General features: G+C 37.6%; 1 protein-coding gene across 2 annotated transcripts in view; it reads left to right on the top strand.

The window, feature by feature from the left end:
• LOC106870551 (protein orai-2) overlaps positions 1–14,172 on the top strand; it is a 52,384-nt gene that overhangs the window by 13,008 nt on the left and 25,204 nt on the right. For both annotated transcript variants that reach the window (XM_014916861.2, XM_014916786.2), the window contains one exon: positions 12,172–12,273. The gene's annotated coding sequence lies outside the window, so the exon portion shown is untranslated. The remainder of the gene's footprint in view (positions 1–12,171; positions 12,274–14,172) is intronic.

The following is a 14,172-nucleotide window of genomic DNA, read 5'->3' as shown; positions in this document are numbered from 1 at the left end:
ATATACATATACATATATGTGTGTGTTTGTGTATATGTGTATGCATGTAATTGTGTCTGTGTTTGTCCCCCTCCATCATTTGACAACTGATGTTGGTGTGTTTATGCCTCCGTAACTTAGCGGTTTGGCAAAAGAGACCGATAAAATAAGTACTAGGCTTACAAAGAATAAGTCCTGGGGTTGATTTTTTCGACTAAAGATGGTGCTCCAGCATGGCCACAGTCAAATGACTGAAACAAGTAAAAGAATAAAAGAATATACTGAGAAAAAGTATACACACAGAGAACATGTGGGAAAGCACTGAATCAAAATTATGAAGACAGAAGTGGAATGAGATCCATGAATGGCAGAATGTAGACATGAGAAAATGAGAAAACCAAACACTGGATTATATCATTAAAAAAAAAAAAATACAGAATGGCTTAAATCAGTGGTTCTCAACCATTTTTTACTTATAAATCCTTTTGATCCCTGTTTTACTTGGACAGGCCCCCCCCTATCCAATCAAAGTTTAACCCTATTATGTTTTTATAATTAAATATTAGGAATTGTATAAAAATAATTGTTAAAATATTTTGTATATTGTAGAAATATAATCAATTCATTGCACATAGATTTTAAGAACAAAATCTTCTATGGACACCCAAAGGTCATGTGGACCTCAGTTGACAGCCACTGGTCTAAATGAAGATATAGAAAAGGGAGAAAAAGGAGAATCCTAGGGGAAGGTTATATAAAGAAGGTAAAAGAAAAACATACTGTAACGGTCATATAGATGAAGGTGTGGTGGTGGTGGTGGTGGTGGGGAGAATATTAAGTGAAGGTAATATAGAAGAGGAAGAATAATGAATGAAGGTAATTCAGAAGAGGAACAGGAGGAAGAATACTAAGTGAAGGTAATATAGAAGAGGAAGGAGAGGGAGAATATTGAGTGGAAGTAATAAAGAAGAAGGTGGAGAAGGAGAATACTGAATGAAGGTTATATAGAAGTGGAAAGGGAGGGAGAATACTGAGTGGAGGTGATATAGAAGAATGGGAGGAAGACTACTGAGTGAAGGTAATACAGAAGAAGAGGAGGAGAGAGAATACTGTGGTGATAATATAGAAGACAAAGGAGAGGGAGAATGCTGGAGGAATGTAAATAAAGAAGAGGAAAGATAAGGAGAAAAATGTGTAAAGGTAAAATAAAACAGGAAGGGGAGAGAGAATAATAAGTGAATCATCATCATCGTTGTTTAATGTCTGCTTTCCATGCTAGCATGGGTTGGACGATTTGACTGAGGACTGGTGAAACCAGATGGCTACTCCAGGCTCCAATCTGATTTGGCAGAGTTTCTACAGCTGGATGCCCTTCCTAACGCCAACCACTCCGAGAGTGTAGTGGGTGCTTTTACGTGTCACCCGCATGAAAGCCAGTCAGGCGGTACTGGCAACGGCCACGCTCGAAATGGTGTATTTTACGTGCCACCTGCACAGGAGCCAGTTCGGCGGCACTGGCAACGATCTTGCTCGAATGTCTTAACACATGCCACCGGCACGAGTGCCAGGAAGGCGACGCTGGGCACAGGTGCCGTCGCGATTTCGCTTGCCCCAACAGGTCTTCACAAGCCAAATTTTGTGTCCTGCATTGGAGCCAGTCCAGCAGCACTGGCAACGATCTCGCTTGAATGTCTGGGGTGGAAGAAAACTGAGTGAAGGTAAAATAGAAGAGAATCAGGAGGGAGTAAAATGAGTGAAAGTAATATAGAAGATGAAGGGCTTCAAGAATACTGAGTGAAGGTGATATATAAGGGGAAAAGGAAGGAGTATACAGACTGCAGGTAATATAGAAGAGGGGGGAGAGGAAGAAGAATGTGTAAAGCTAATATAAAAGAGGAAGGGTAGGGAGAATATTGAGTAAAGAATGAAAAGTGGAGAGAATATTGGGGGAAGATTATATAGAATAGTGTGGGTAGGGAGAATACTGAGTGAAGGTAGTATAAAAAAGGAAGGGTAGAGAGAATAATGAGTGAAGGCATGAGAATGCTGAGGGAACTTAATATTGTAGAGGAAGGTGTAGGAGAAGACTGAGAAAAATTATATAAAAGAGGAGGGGGACGGAGAGTACTGAGTGTAGGTAATATTGATGAGGAAGAGTCAGAAGAATACAAAGGGAAGGTAATATAGAAGGGTGGGTGTGAGAATACTGAGTGAAAGTTATATAAAAGAGGAAGGGAAGGGTGAATACTGAGTGAGGGTAATATTGAAGATGAAAGGGAATGAGTGAAGGTAATATAGAGGAAGTTGGGTGGGGAGAATACTAGGTGGATGTTATATAGAAGAGGAAGGGAAAGGAGAATGATGAGTAAAGGTAATGATAAGTAAATGGTGGAGATGGGGAATACAGAGATAAGGCAATATTGAAGAGGAGGAAGAAGGAGAATACTGAGTGCAAGTAGTACAGAAGAGGAAAAGGATGGAAAAATGAGTTTAAAGTAATATAAAAGAGGAAGTGGAGGGAGAATACTGAATAAATAGAAGAAGAAGGGGAGGAAGAATATTGAGTGAAGATAATATAGAAGGAGGAGTAAAAATGTGAAGGTTATATATGAGAGAAATGGGAGGGAGTATACTGAGTGATGGCAATATGGAAGAGGAAGGCAAGAGAGAATACTGAGTGTAAGTAATACAGAATAGTGGAGAGGAGGAGAATAACGATTGAAGGTAATATAGAAAAGTAAAAGGGGTGAGAATACTGAGTGAAGGTTAAATAGAAGAGGTGGAAGAATATGAGTGATGGTAATATAGAAGAGGGAGGGAAATGACAGCACAGAGTGAAGGTAATATTGAAGACAAAGGAAAAGGAGAATACTTGAGGAAGGAGAGGGAGAATACTGAGTGAACATAATATAGATGAAAAAGTAGAGGAAGGGGTGGAGGAGGTAATATAGAGGAGGAATGGGAGGGTATATAGTGAGAGAAGGTAATATTGAAGAGGAATGGGAGGAAGAAAACTGAGTGAAGGTTAAAAAGAAGAGGAAGGAGATTGGAGAATATTGAGTAAAGGTAATATGGGAGAATAATGGGTAAAGTTAATATTGATGAAGAAAGAGAGGGGGAAATCTGATTAAAGTTTATATGGAAAAGAATAGCGAGAACTCTAAGTGAAGTTTATATAGGAAAAGGAAAGGAAGGAAGGAAGAAATCTGAGTGAAAGTTTTATAGAAAAGGAAGGTGGAGGGAAGCTAAAGTGAAGGTTGCACAGAAAATGAAGGCAATGGAGAATACTAAATGCTGGTTGAATAGAACTGACAGAAGTTTATTTAGAAAATAATGGAAGAAAGATCTCTGAATAAAGAGGAGGGAAAAATATGGAGTGAAAGTTTTATAGAAAAAGGTGAAATGAAGCAGGGGAGAAAGCAAAGTGAAGGTTATATACAAAAAGGACGGGAGAAGAACACTGATTGAAGGTTACATAGAAAATGGAAGGGAGGAAATTCACTGATTGAAGGTTTATATAGAAATGGTTGGATAGGAGAACACTGAGTGAAGTTTAAATAGGATGGGATGGGAGAATACTAAGTGAAGGTTATATAAAAAAAAAGAAGGGCAGGGAGAACACTGAGTAAAGGTTATATAGAAAATGAAGTGGGAGGAGATCATTAAGTGGAAGTTATTTTGAGAAAGAAAGGGAGGGAGAACACTGAGTGAGGGTTATATAGAAAATAATGAAGGAGGAGAATATTAAGTGAAGGTTGTATAGTAAAAGGAAGAGGAAAGAGAACACTAAATGCAGGTTATATAGGAAATAAATGAGAGGAAGACCACCGTGAGTAGAACAATGAGTGATGGTTACATAAAGAGGGAAGGGGAGGGAGAATGAATGAAGGGTATATAGAGCAAAAAAGGGTGGAAGATCACTAAATGAAGGTTATATAAAAAAGGAAGCAGAGGGAGAACACTGACTAAAGGTTACAGGGAAAAGAATGTTAAGGAGCACATTCAGTGGAAGTTATATTGAAAAGAAGGTGAGGGGAAAAAGTGAAGGGAAGGTTAACTAGATAAAGAGGAGGGATGAATATGGAGTAAAGGTTATATGAAAAAGGAAGTGGTGGGAAAATACTGAGTGCAAGTTATATAGAAAATAAATATGAGAGAGATCATTGAGTGAATGGTTGTTGTTGTTGGCACTCCGTCGCTTATGACGTTGAGGGTTCCAGTTGATCCGATCAATGGAACAGCCTGCTCGTGAAATTAACGTGCAAGTGGCTGAGCACTCCACAGACACGTGTATCCTTAACGTAGTTCTCGGGGATATTCAGCGTGACACAGTGTGACAAGGCTGGCCCTTTGAATTACAGGCACAACAGAAACAGGAAGTAAGAGTGAGAGAAAGTTGTGGTGAAAGAGTACAGCAGGGTTCGCCACCATCCCCTGCCAGAGCCTCATGGAGCTTTAGGTGTTTTCGCTCAATAAACACTCACAACGCCCGGTCTGGGAATCGAAACCATGATCCTACGACCGCGAGTCTGCTGCCCTAACCACTGGGCCATTGCGCCTCCACTGAGTGAATGGTATATAGAAAAGAAAGGGAAGAGAGAAAATTAAGTGAATGTTATATTGAAAAGAATGGAGAATAAAGACCCTAAGAAAAGGTTATAAAAAAAAATGACAGGGAGAAAGAACACTAAGAGAAGGGAGAACATTAAATAATTGTTTATGGAAAGGATGTCGAGTATAATCCGAAGTGAATGATAAATAGAAAATGAAAGGGAGAGAGAACATAAAGTAAAAGGTTACATGAAAGGTGGGGAGAGAACCTAAAGTAAAGTATATATATAAAAAAAAGAAGGGGGTGGGCGGTCACTCAGTGAAGCTTATACAGATATTGAGAGAGACATTAAGTGAAGTTTATACAAAAAATACACTAGGAGATTATTGTGTGAAGATTTTTATAGAAATGCAATGGAGAGGAGGAAAGAAAACTACATGGAAGTTATAAGGAAAATGGGGTTTAAGGATAATATTAGCTGAAGGTAGGCAGCGAATTAGCAGAATCATTAGCTTGTCTGACGAAAATGATTTGTGGCATTTCATCTGTTTTTACATACTGAGTTCAACTTGCATTGAGGTTGACCTTCAGGATCAATAAAATAAGTACCAGTTGAGCACTGGGGTCAATGTAATTGACTTAACCCCTTCCTGAAATTGCTGGCCTTGTGCCAAAATACAAAACCAATATTATTATTATCATTATCATCATTATTATTATTTTCATATACACACAACAGATTACACTGTAGATTGTTGGAAAAGAAAAATATCCTAACATCAGGCTAACCCCCTTAAGTATTCTAGCTATCCCTAATAACACTTATCGTTATTATTATTATTATTGTTGTCGTCGTCGTCGTTGTTGTTGTTGTTATTATTATTATTATTGTTCATATACACTCAACAGATTAGACTTGGAAAAGAAAAGAATCCTAACATTGGGCTACAACAAGTAGCCTTAGATGCCAAGCACCCTCCCATTGGGTTACAGCAAATAGCCTTAGATGCCAAAAACCCTCCTAAGTATCCTACCTGTCCCTAATAACACTGTTTTTTGAAGCTGTACTAAACTGGGTTTTATCCATCTTTCCTCTGTCCATCTGTTCAGATCTTTAGGGATAGTTCTCAATGCACTTATAACTACTGGGATACATTTTGACCTGCACTTTCCATAGTCTCTGTAATTCACTGGTTAGGTCCTGGTACTTTGCTATTTTTTCTATACTTCCCATCTTCATGTTTTCATCATTTGGGACTGTAAAGTCAATCATCTGGCACTTTCTATTGTCTTTATCTACTACTATGAAATCAGGCTTTCTAGCTTCTATTACTCTGTCAGTCTGAATGTTAAAGTCCCACAGCACCTTCTACTTCTTACTTTCTAGCACTTTACTAGGTTCATGTTCATACCATTTATCAGTACATTCAAATCTTAGCTTTCTACATACCTCCCAATGGATCACTTGGTTTTTGTCTATCTTGGCTTTTATCCAATTAGTCCTTAATGCTTATCTTGTGCAGCTACTAACAAACTTTCTGCCTCTCTCTTCTGCTTTATTATTATTATTATTATTATTATTATTATTATTATTATTATTATTATTAAGGCAGCAAGCTGGCAGAATTGTTAGCACACCAGGCAAAATGCTTAGTGGTATTTCACCCATCACTACGTGTTCTGAGTTCAAATTCCGCCGTGGTCAGATTTGCCTGTCACCCTCTCAGGGTCAATAAATTAAGCACCAGTGAAACACCGGTCAATGTAATTAACCTCCCCCAAAATTTCAAGCCTTGTGCCTATAGCAGAAAGGATTACTATCATTATTATTAAGGTGGCAAGCTGACAGAGTTGTTAGCTTGTTAAGCAAAGTGCTTAGTAGTATTTCATCCATGTTTACATTCTGAGTTGTACTAGTTGAGTACTGGGACAAATGTAATTAACATAACCCTACCCAAAAAAGTCAGGCCTTATGCCAGAATTTGAAAGCAATATTAAATGAAGGTACTATAGAAAAGGAAGTGGATTATATCACTGAGTGAAGATTACATAGGAAATAAAGGTGATGGAAAACCTTAAGTGATGGTTACATTGTGGAGGAAGAACATGGAGAACATTAAATGAAAGCTACATGGAAAAGAATGGGGAGGGAAAAGACAGTGAATGTTATGTAGAAAATAAACAGAAGGGAGGTTACTGATTGAACATTATATAGAAATTGAAGAGTGAGGAGGCAATAATGTGATGGTTATATTGAAGAAAAAGTGAAGGGAGAACTCTGAATGCAAGTTATATAGGAAAAGAAGGGGAGGGAGAATACTGAGGGAAGGTTATATAAAAAATAAAGGTGAGGAAAACACTAAGTGAAGGGTATATAGAAAATAAATAGGAGGGAGAATATTAAGTGAAGGTTATGTAGGAAAGGAAAGAGAGGGAGATCCCTAAGGGAAGGTTATATAGGAAATAAATAGGGGGGAGATCACTGAGTGAAGGATATATATAGGAAAGGAGGGGAGGGGACCATTAAGTTTAGTTTATATAAAAGAGCACTGGGAGGGAGAACACTGAGTAAAGTTTATATAGAAAATAAAGGGTGAGGAGAATATTAAATGAAGGTTGTATAGAAAAGGAAGAGGAGAGTGATCCATAAATGATGGTTATAGACAGGAACAAATGGAAGAAGGAAAGTAATAGTGATGGTTATATAGAAATGGAAGGGAAGAGAGATCTCTGATTGATGCTTTTGGAGAAAAACGAATTGTATGGAAAACACTAAGGAAGATTATATAGAAACGGAAAAGAGGAGTAGAGAACACTAAATGCAGGTGATATGCATAAAGAAGAGAATGGAGTTCATTAAGTGACTGTTATATAGAAAAAGGTGAGGAGAAACTTAAGAAACATTATGAGTGGAGGTTATATAGAAAACAAAGTGGGGGTTGTAAAAAAAAAAAACAGGACGAGATCGTTGAGTGTAGGTAATATAGGAATAGAAAGTGATGGAGAATACTGGATAAAAGTTATATTTAAAATAAATGGATGGCAGCTCACTGAGTGAAGGTTATTGAGGAATGTAAAATTTTGTAGAAAAAGAAGGGGAGGAAGATTACTAAGTAGACATAATATGAAAAAAAGGAAGAGAAAGGAGAACATTAAGTGAAGGTTATTTAGAAAAAAAAAGGGATGGGAGAATTCTGAATGAAGGCTAAATGGAAAATTAAGCAGAAGGGGTGGCTGAGTGAAAGTTATATAGAAATGGAAGGGAAGGGAGAATAGTGAGTGTAGGGGAGGAAAAACATTAAGTGATGGTTATATAGACATTGAAAGAAAAGGAGAGCATTAAATGATAGTTATATAGAAATGGGAGTTGAGGGAGAAAACTGATTGAAGGTTATATGCAAAATGTATGGGAAAGAGATCACTGAGTGAACGTTATGTAGGAAATAAATGTGAGATCATTGAGTGAACGTTATATAGAAAGGGAAGGTGTAAGAAGATGTTAAGTGAAGGTTGTGTAGAATAAGAAGGGGAATGAGAACCTAACTGATGGTTATATAGAAAAAAAGAAGTGAGGGAAGACCCAAAGGGTAGGTTACACAGAGAATGAACTGGAAGAAGAATATTAACTGAGTATTATATGGAAAATAAATGAGATAGAGACCACAATGAAAGTTATTTAGAGATGGAAGAGGAATGATAAGAATGAATGATGTTTACATAGAAAGGGAAAGAAAGGGAGGACACTTGAGTGAAGTGTTTTATAGAAAAAAAAAGCATGGGAGATCACTAACTGAAGATTGTTATATTGAAAAGGAATGGGATGAAGAACTCAAAGTGAAAGTTATGCAGAAAAAAGCAAAAGTAATATAGAAAAGGAAGGGGAGGGAGAATGTTAAAGTCAAAGTAATGTAGAAAAGGAAGGAGAGGGAGAACACTGAGTGAAGGTTATATAGGGAATAGAGGAGGGTCACTGAGTACAGGTCATATAGAGAAAGAAGAGAAGGGATGACATTAGCCATTTAGAATTTGAATTACTTTGTCAAATATAATGTTTATTATTTAAATTGGTTTGAATTAACTATGTATTATCTCATAACGTCAAAATTTCAATGATGTGATTGTATATTTTTAGAATGACATTGTATAGTAGGTGTGAGAGGCTGAATCTAGCCAGTTTGAACATAAACATGTAGAATAATGGGCTTGATATGGCTGGTTTAAATGCTAAAGGGTAATTAGCATATTATGTTGAAAAGAAGGTGGAGAGGAACATTAAGGGTTATATAAAAAAAATAAGAAGAAAATACTGAATGAAGGTTATACAAGGGGCTACCCAAAAGTAACTGGAAATGTTCTCTGTAGGACAAACCCATTGTAGTTCAGGCTTCTGCTGCTCGAAGCTACTTGATGCAACCCTCAGACATCAGTCTGCCAACCAACAACATTTCTTATCGTACTGCCACCTGGATGCATCTTTGTTTTGCAGAGCTTCTCCCCTGTTCATCAATTTTTGTGATGGCTGAAACAAAAGAACAGCATGCTTCCATGAAATTCTGTTTTCTGCCGGGGGAAAATGGTGTCTGAAACAGTTGTTATGCTTCAAACAGTTTACAAGGATGCTGCCATGAGCAAAACACAAGTTTATGAATGGTTTTCATGCTTTAGGAATGTGCACTTGTTGCTTGAGGACCAACCTTATTCAGGGCGACCGTTGGCCTACTGAAGGAATGAAAACCTCATGAAAATTCATGAACTGATCTTGGGAGAACCACTGCCAAACAATTAACAAACTTTCATCATTACAATGTGCCTCCACATACTGCCGTGAGTGTGTGTGACAGTTTCTAACCAAAAATGGCATGAGCCTGCTTACTTACCCTCCCAATTCACCTGATATTACTCTCTGAAACTTTTTTTTGTTCCCCCAAATAAAAAGAGTCATCATCATCATCATCTTCATCATCGTTTAACGTCCGCTTTCCATGCTAGCATGGGTTGGACGATTTGACTGAGGAGTGGTGCAACCGGATGGCTACACCAGGCTCCAATCTAATTTGGCAGTTTCTACAGCTGGATGCCCTTCCTAACGCCAACCACTCAGAGAGTGTAGTGGGTGCTTTTACGTATCACCCGCACAAAAATGGCCACGCTCGAAATGGTGTCTTTTATGTGCCACCCGCACAAGAGCCAGTCCAGGGGCACTGGCAACGATCTCGCTCAGAAAATGTTTTGCAGATGTGGAAGAGGTGAAGAAAAAAAAGAGTTCCAGGGCTGCTTTGAACAGTGGAAAATGCATCTGGACTGATACATTGCTTCAGATGGAGAATACTCTGAAGGTGATAAAAGTGTAAACATGTAAAACTAAGTGAAAAAACATAATATTGCAAAATTCCAGTTTCTTTTGGGCACCCCCTTGTATACAAAAGGGAATGAAGCAGAGCATTAAGTAAAAGTGATGAAGAGAAAGAAGGGGAATAACAACTGTATAAGTGATGGATTCATGCAAAATGGAAATGAAGGGAGAACACTAAAAGAAAGTTGTATGAAAAATGAAGGGGAGAGAAAACCCTGAATGGAGGTTATACAGAAAGGAGAGCAGCATACTTTTTACTTGTTTCAGTCATTAGACTGCGGCCATGCTGGAGCACCACCTTGAAGAATTTTTAGTCGAATCTATCAACTGATTCTTATTCTATTGGTTTCTTTTGCTGAAATGCTAGGTTGTAGGTACATAAACACACCAGCATTGGTTGTCAAGCAGTGGTGGAGCGTGCACACACACACACACACACACACACACACACATGCATCTGTCTGTCTGTCTATATATTTATCTATAAGAATTATAGATAATATTACAATGCAATAGTATAATTTTCCAGCAAAATAAAGCACCGTAAAGGTAGAATTATAAATAGGAAATAGTGGCACAACAAGGTACCAATAAATTCAGGGAAGCTTTACCAAGCATTGAATGGTTATCGACTGCTATTTCCAGCCAAAATCGGTATCTTGTTGGGCCACTATTTGTTATATATATAAAGTTATAAATGACAGAGAAATAGTTTGATGAAGGCACCACACAGTGGGACTGAATCTGGAACCATGGGTTGGGGAGCAAGCTTCTTACCACACAGCCACACCTGCACCTATATAGATGTCAATGTTATATAGAAAGTAAACAGGTGGAGAAAAGGAAGTGGGTGAGGGGGAGAACTCAAAGTCTAGGCTGTATAAAAAAGGAAGGAGAATACTAAGTGAAGATTATATAGAAATGAAAGAGAAGAGAGGATATTTTGTGAAGATAATATATAAAAGGAATGGATGGGAGAACAGTGAGTGAAGATGAGATGGAAAATAAACTGGGTGTTGGGAGATGAAGGTTGTATAGAAAAGGTATAGGAAAACATTAACCCTTTAGCAATTAAACCAGTCATACCCTGCCCAAATATTCTACTCATTTTATGTTCAAACTGGTCAGATCCAGCCTCTCACACCTATTTGACAATGTCATTCTTAAAATAAACAATCACATCATCAAAATCTTGAAGCTATGAGATAATGCATCATGAACTTGAGAATGTGAATAAATATGTATTGACAGAATATCAGGCCAAAATATTTTTTACATCTTATGTTCAAAGTAGCTAGACCTAAATGGTCATACTGCCTACCCTGGAATATTAACAATCGCGTCATTGTAAGCTATGAAATATTACGTGATTAATTCAAAACAAGGCGAATAAATAAGCATTACATTTGACAGGGTAATCTGAACGTTAAAGCCTTAGGTGAATGTTATGTAGAAAAGGACGTGTTAGGAGAACCTTAAGTGAAGGTTATATAGAAAATAAAGGGAAGTGAGAACACTGAGGGAATGTTATATAGTAAATGAAGTGGAGAGAGAACATTTAGTGAAGGTCATGTGGAAAAGGAAGGGATAAGGGGAGGGAGAACGTTAAGTGAATGTTATATAGAAAATGGAGTCGAGGGGGAACATTAGGTGAAGGTTATATAGAAAAGAAGGTGGGGGGAAGAACGTTAAGTGAAGGTTATATAGAAAATGGAGTCAAGGGGGAACATTAGGTGAAGGTTATATAGAAAAGAAGGCGGTGGGGAGGGAGAACGTTAAGTAAAGGTTATATAAAAAAATGAAAGAGTGGGGGAACATTAGGTGAAGGTTATATAGAAAAGAAGGTGGGGGGAGAACGTTAAGTGAAGGTTATATGGAGATGGAACGAAGGAAGAACAGTGAGAGAACATTACTTTGAAAAGGAAGGGGTAGGAGAACACTATTTGTGAAATGAGAACATTAAAGAGAGGGAGGGAGAATACTGAGTAAAGGTTATATAGAAAATGAGCGAGAGGGAGAACTCTAAGTGCAGGTGAAAGAAAAGGAAGAATATGTATGTCTCATCATGGTCACAGTCCCATGACTAAAAGAAAAGAGTATACACATGCATTACACGAGTAAAGGTATTGCTGTATACATGCATACAGTTATACACTCAGATATATGTAGAGAGACAGACAGACAAGCAGATAGATAGATAGAGAGAGCGAGAAGGAGAGAGAGAGACTGACATTTAGAGAGATAGATAGATAGATATCTTGTATCCTTTATTTTTTACTTATTTCAGATATTAGATTGTAGCCATCCTGGGCACCACCCTGAAGTGTTTTAGTTGTACTGGTTTGGTGCTTATTCAATCAACTCCTTTTGCTGAACCACTTTGTTACAGGTATGTAAACAAACCAGCTATGTTTCTAAAGCGGTGGAGTGGGTGCAACACACAGACAGAAAGACACATGCATACACACTTAAGCATTATTTATAAGATAACATGTTATAATATCAAAAGCTTTGTATAAAAATTTTGGTTATCTACAAAGTTATTTTTTGTTAAAAAAAAAAAATACAGTTAGTAAATAATACTGAAATTTAGTTTAATTGAAATATTCTGAAGTTTATTTGACTGATGTTCTGAGTACAGAAGTATAAAGTTTAACTCCAACTCCGTAGATTTTTTTATCCAAGCCTAAGTAATTTTTTTCTTTTTGAAGAAAAAGAAAAGTTCAGTTTAATGAAACTATTCTACAACTTAATTACATAAAGATATTTCCATATTAAAATACTAATCCAAAACAGAGAAAACATGAACAGGAGCAAAACAAAAGAAACGAAAAGAAGAAAAACATCAATTCAACACCAAGTGCATCAATTTGTTGCACACCAAAAGACGTAATGGAACCTAATGTAGCAAGCCAACATGTTTGCAGCATTATCATGGGTGATGGCAAGGCTAAGGCATTGAAACAGCCAAGCAACCTCATGGATATCACCTGACACATTGGTAAGGTGAGCTGCTAATGATGACAAAAATTTTGATGCCAGCAACCCAGCTCCTCCAAACATCTCAAACACTACAGGATGGAAGAAATGGTTCACTGATGAGTCCCAATACTTAAGGATTTGGTTTCATTCAACTACGCAAGCAGTGACCCTCCCATTTACTGCAGCATCCAGGATTTGGGAGGGAGCAAAGGAATCACTGGCTGTGGCATCCCAGTTGAGTCACCTACTTCTTACCCCGGAGAAGAAGGTAAGACCATCTAGTCTCTTCCCATCACTTCTGTATAATCCTGCTGGCTCCATAACTGAGGGGATACTTACCCAAGCCAGGGTCTGCTCAAAGATCAGGTTTAGGTCAGTGCAACGAGTAAAACGACCTGCATTTAGGTGGCAAGACAAACCATGAAGGCCTGTAGAGTTGAGAACCTACCACAGCAACATCTCAGTCCTCCACAGACGTCAGCTCCCACTCTGAGTGCAATAGAGATGTGGAGTTCATCCAAACAGAGTAGACTGTTGACGTTGGCCATAGGCAGGGCATCAGCCCTGAGAATTTTATGTTTGCAGATCAACTCTTTGTATCAGGGTAGTGTCCAATGTGGAAGCAATCAAGCTTTTATGCAAAAAATTTCAAAATTGCAACATAAAAACGAACTTCAACTGAACATCATGCATAACATGTTCTTCCTGAATGCGTCTCTGTAGGACTTTGCGTATGGGCTACCTACTTATAATTGTTTCTGATATAGGGTGGGGGGAGAATGGGTCAGTCATTTTATTTCGACTCTTGTACTTGACTGACACTTTATTTTATCGACTCCAGAGTGTAAATCACAAATTGTTTTCTCGTTCAAAGTGAACGCCCTCCTCCCACTACCACCACCACAACAACCTGCATATATAATACAATGATAGGATCTCACGGAAATTAGCAAGACAAAGTTTTGGACTGTGTGCAGTCTTTCAGATAACCGGTTTTTGAGAGCTGTATACTGGATTTTTTGATTCATTGCTTATACAAAAAAACAGTCAGATGGAATCACTAGTGATTGGATCAATCAATGTTAATACTTTTTTAGAGTGTATTTTATTTGCCCGCATTCTAAGAGAAGCTATGTGTTTTACGCAAGTCTCTTTAAAAAGTTTGAAACAAAATATTACAAGTGCTGCTGTTCTACGTTTGTAGACATCACATTATAAATTTTATACATATCAGTATTTTAATCTAATGCTGTTTCAAGTGTGCATATTACTTTAATTTTATAATTAATAAATATTATTAAATGTA

Source organism: Octopus bimaculoides, chromosome 16, assembly GCF_001194135.2.
Source record: "Octopus bimaculoides isolate UCB-OBI-ISO-001 chromosome 16, ASM119413v2, whole genome shotgun sequence".
NCBI lineage: Eukaryota > Metazoa > Mollusca > Cephalopoda > Octopoda > Octopodidae > Octopus > Octopus bimaculoides.
This window is presented reverse-complemented; position numbering and strand designations above follow the sequence as displayed.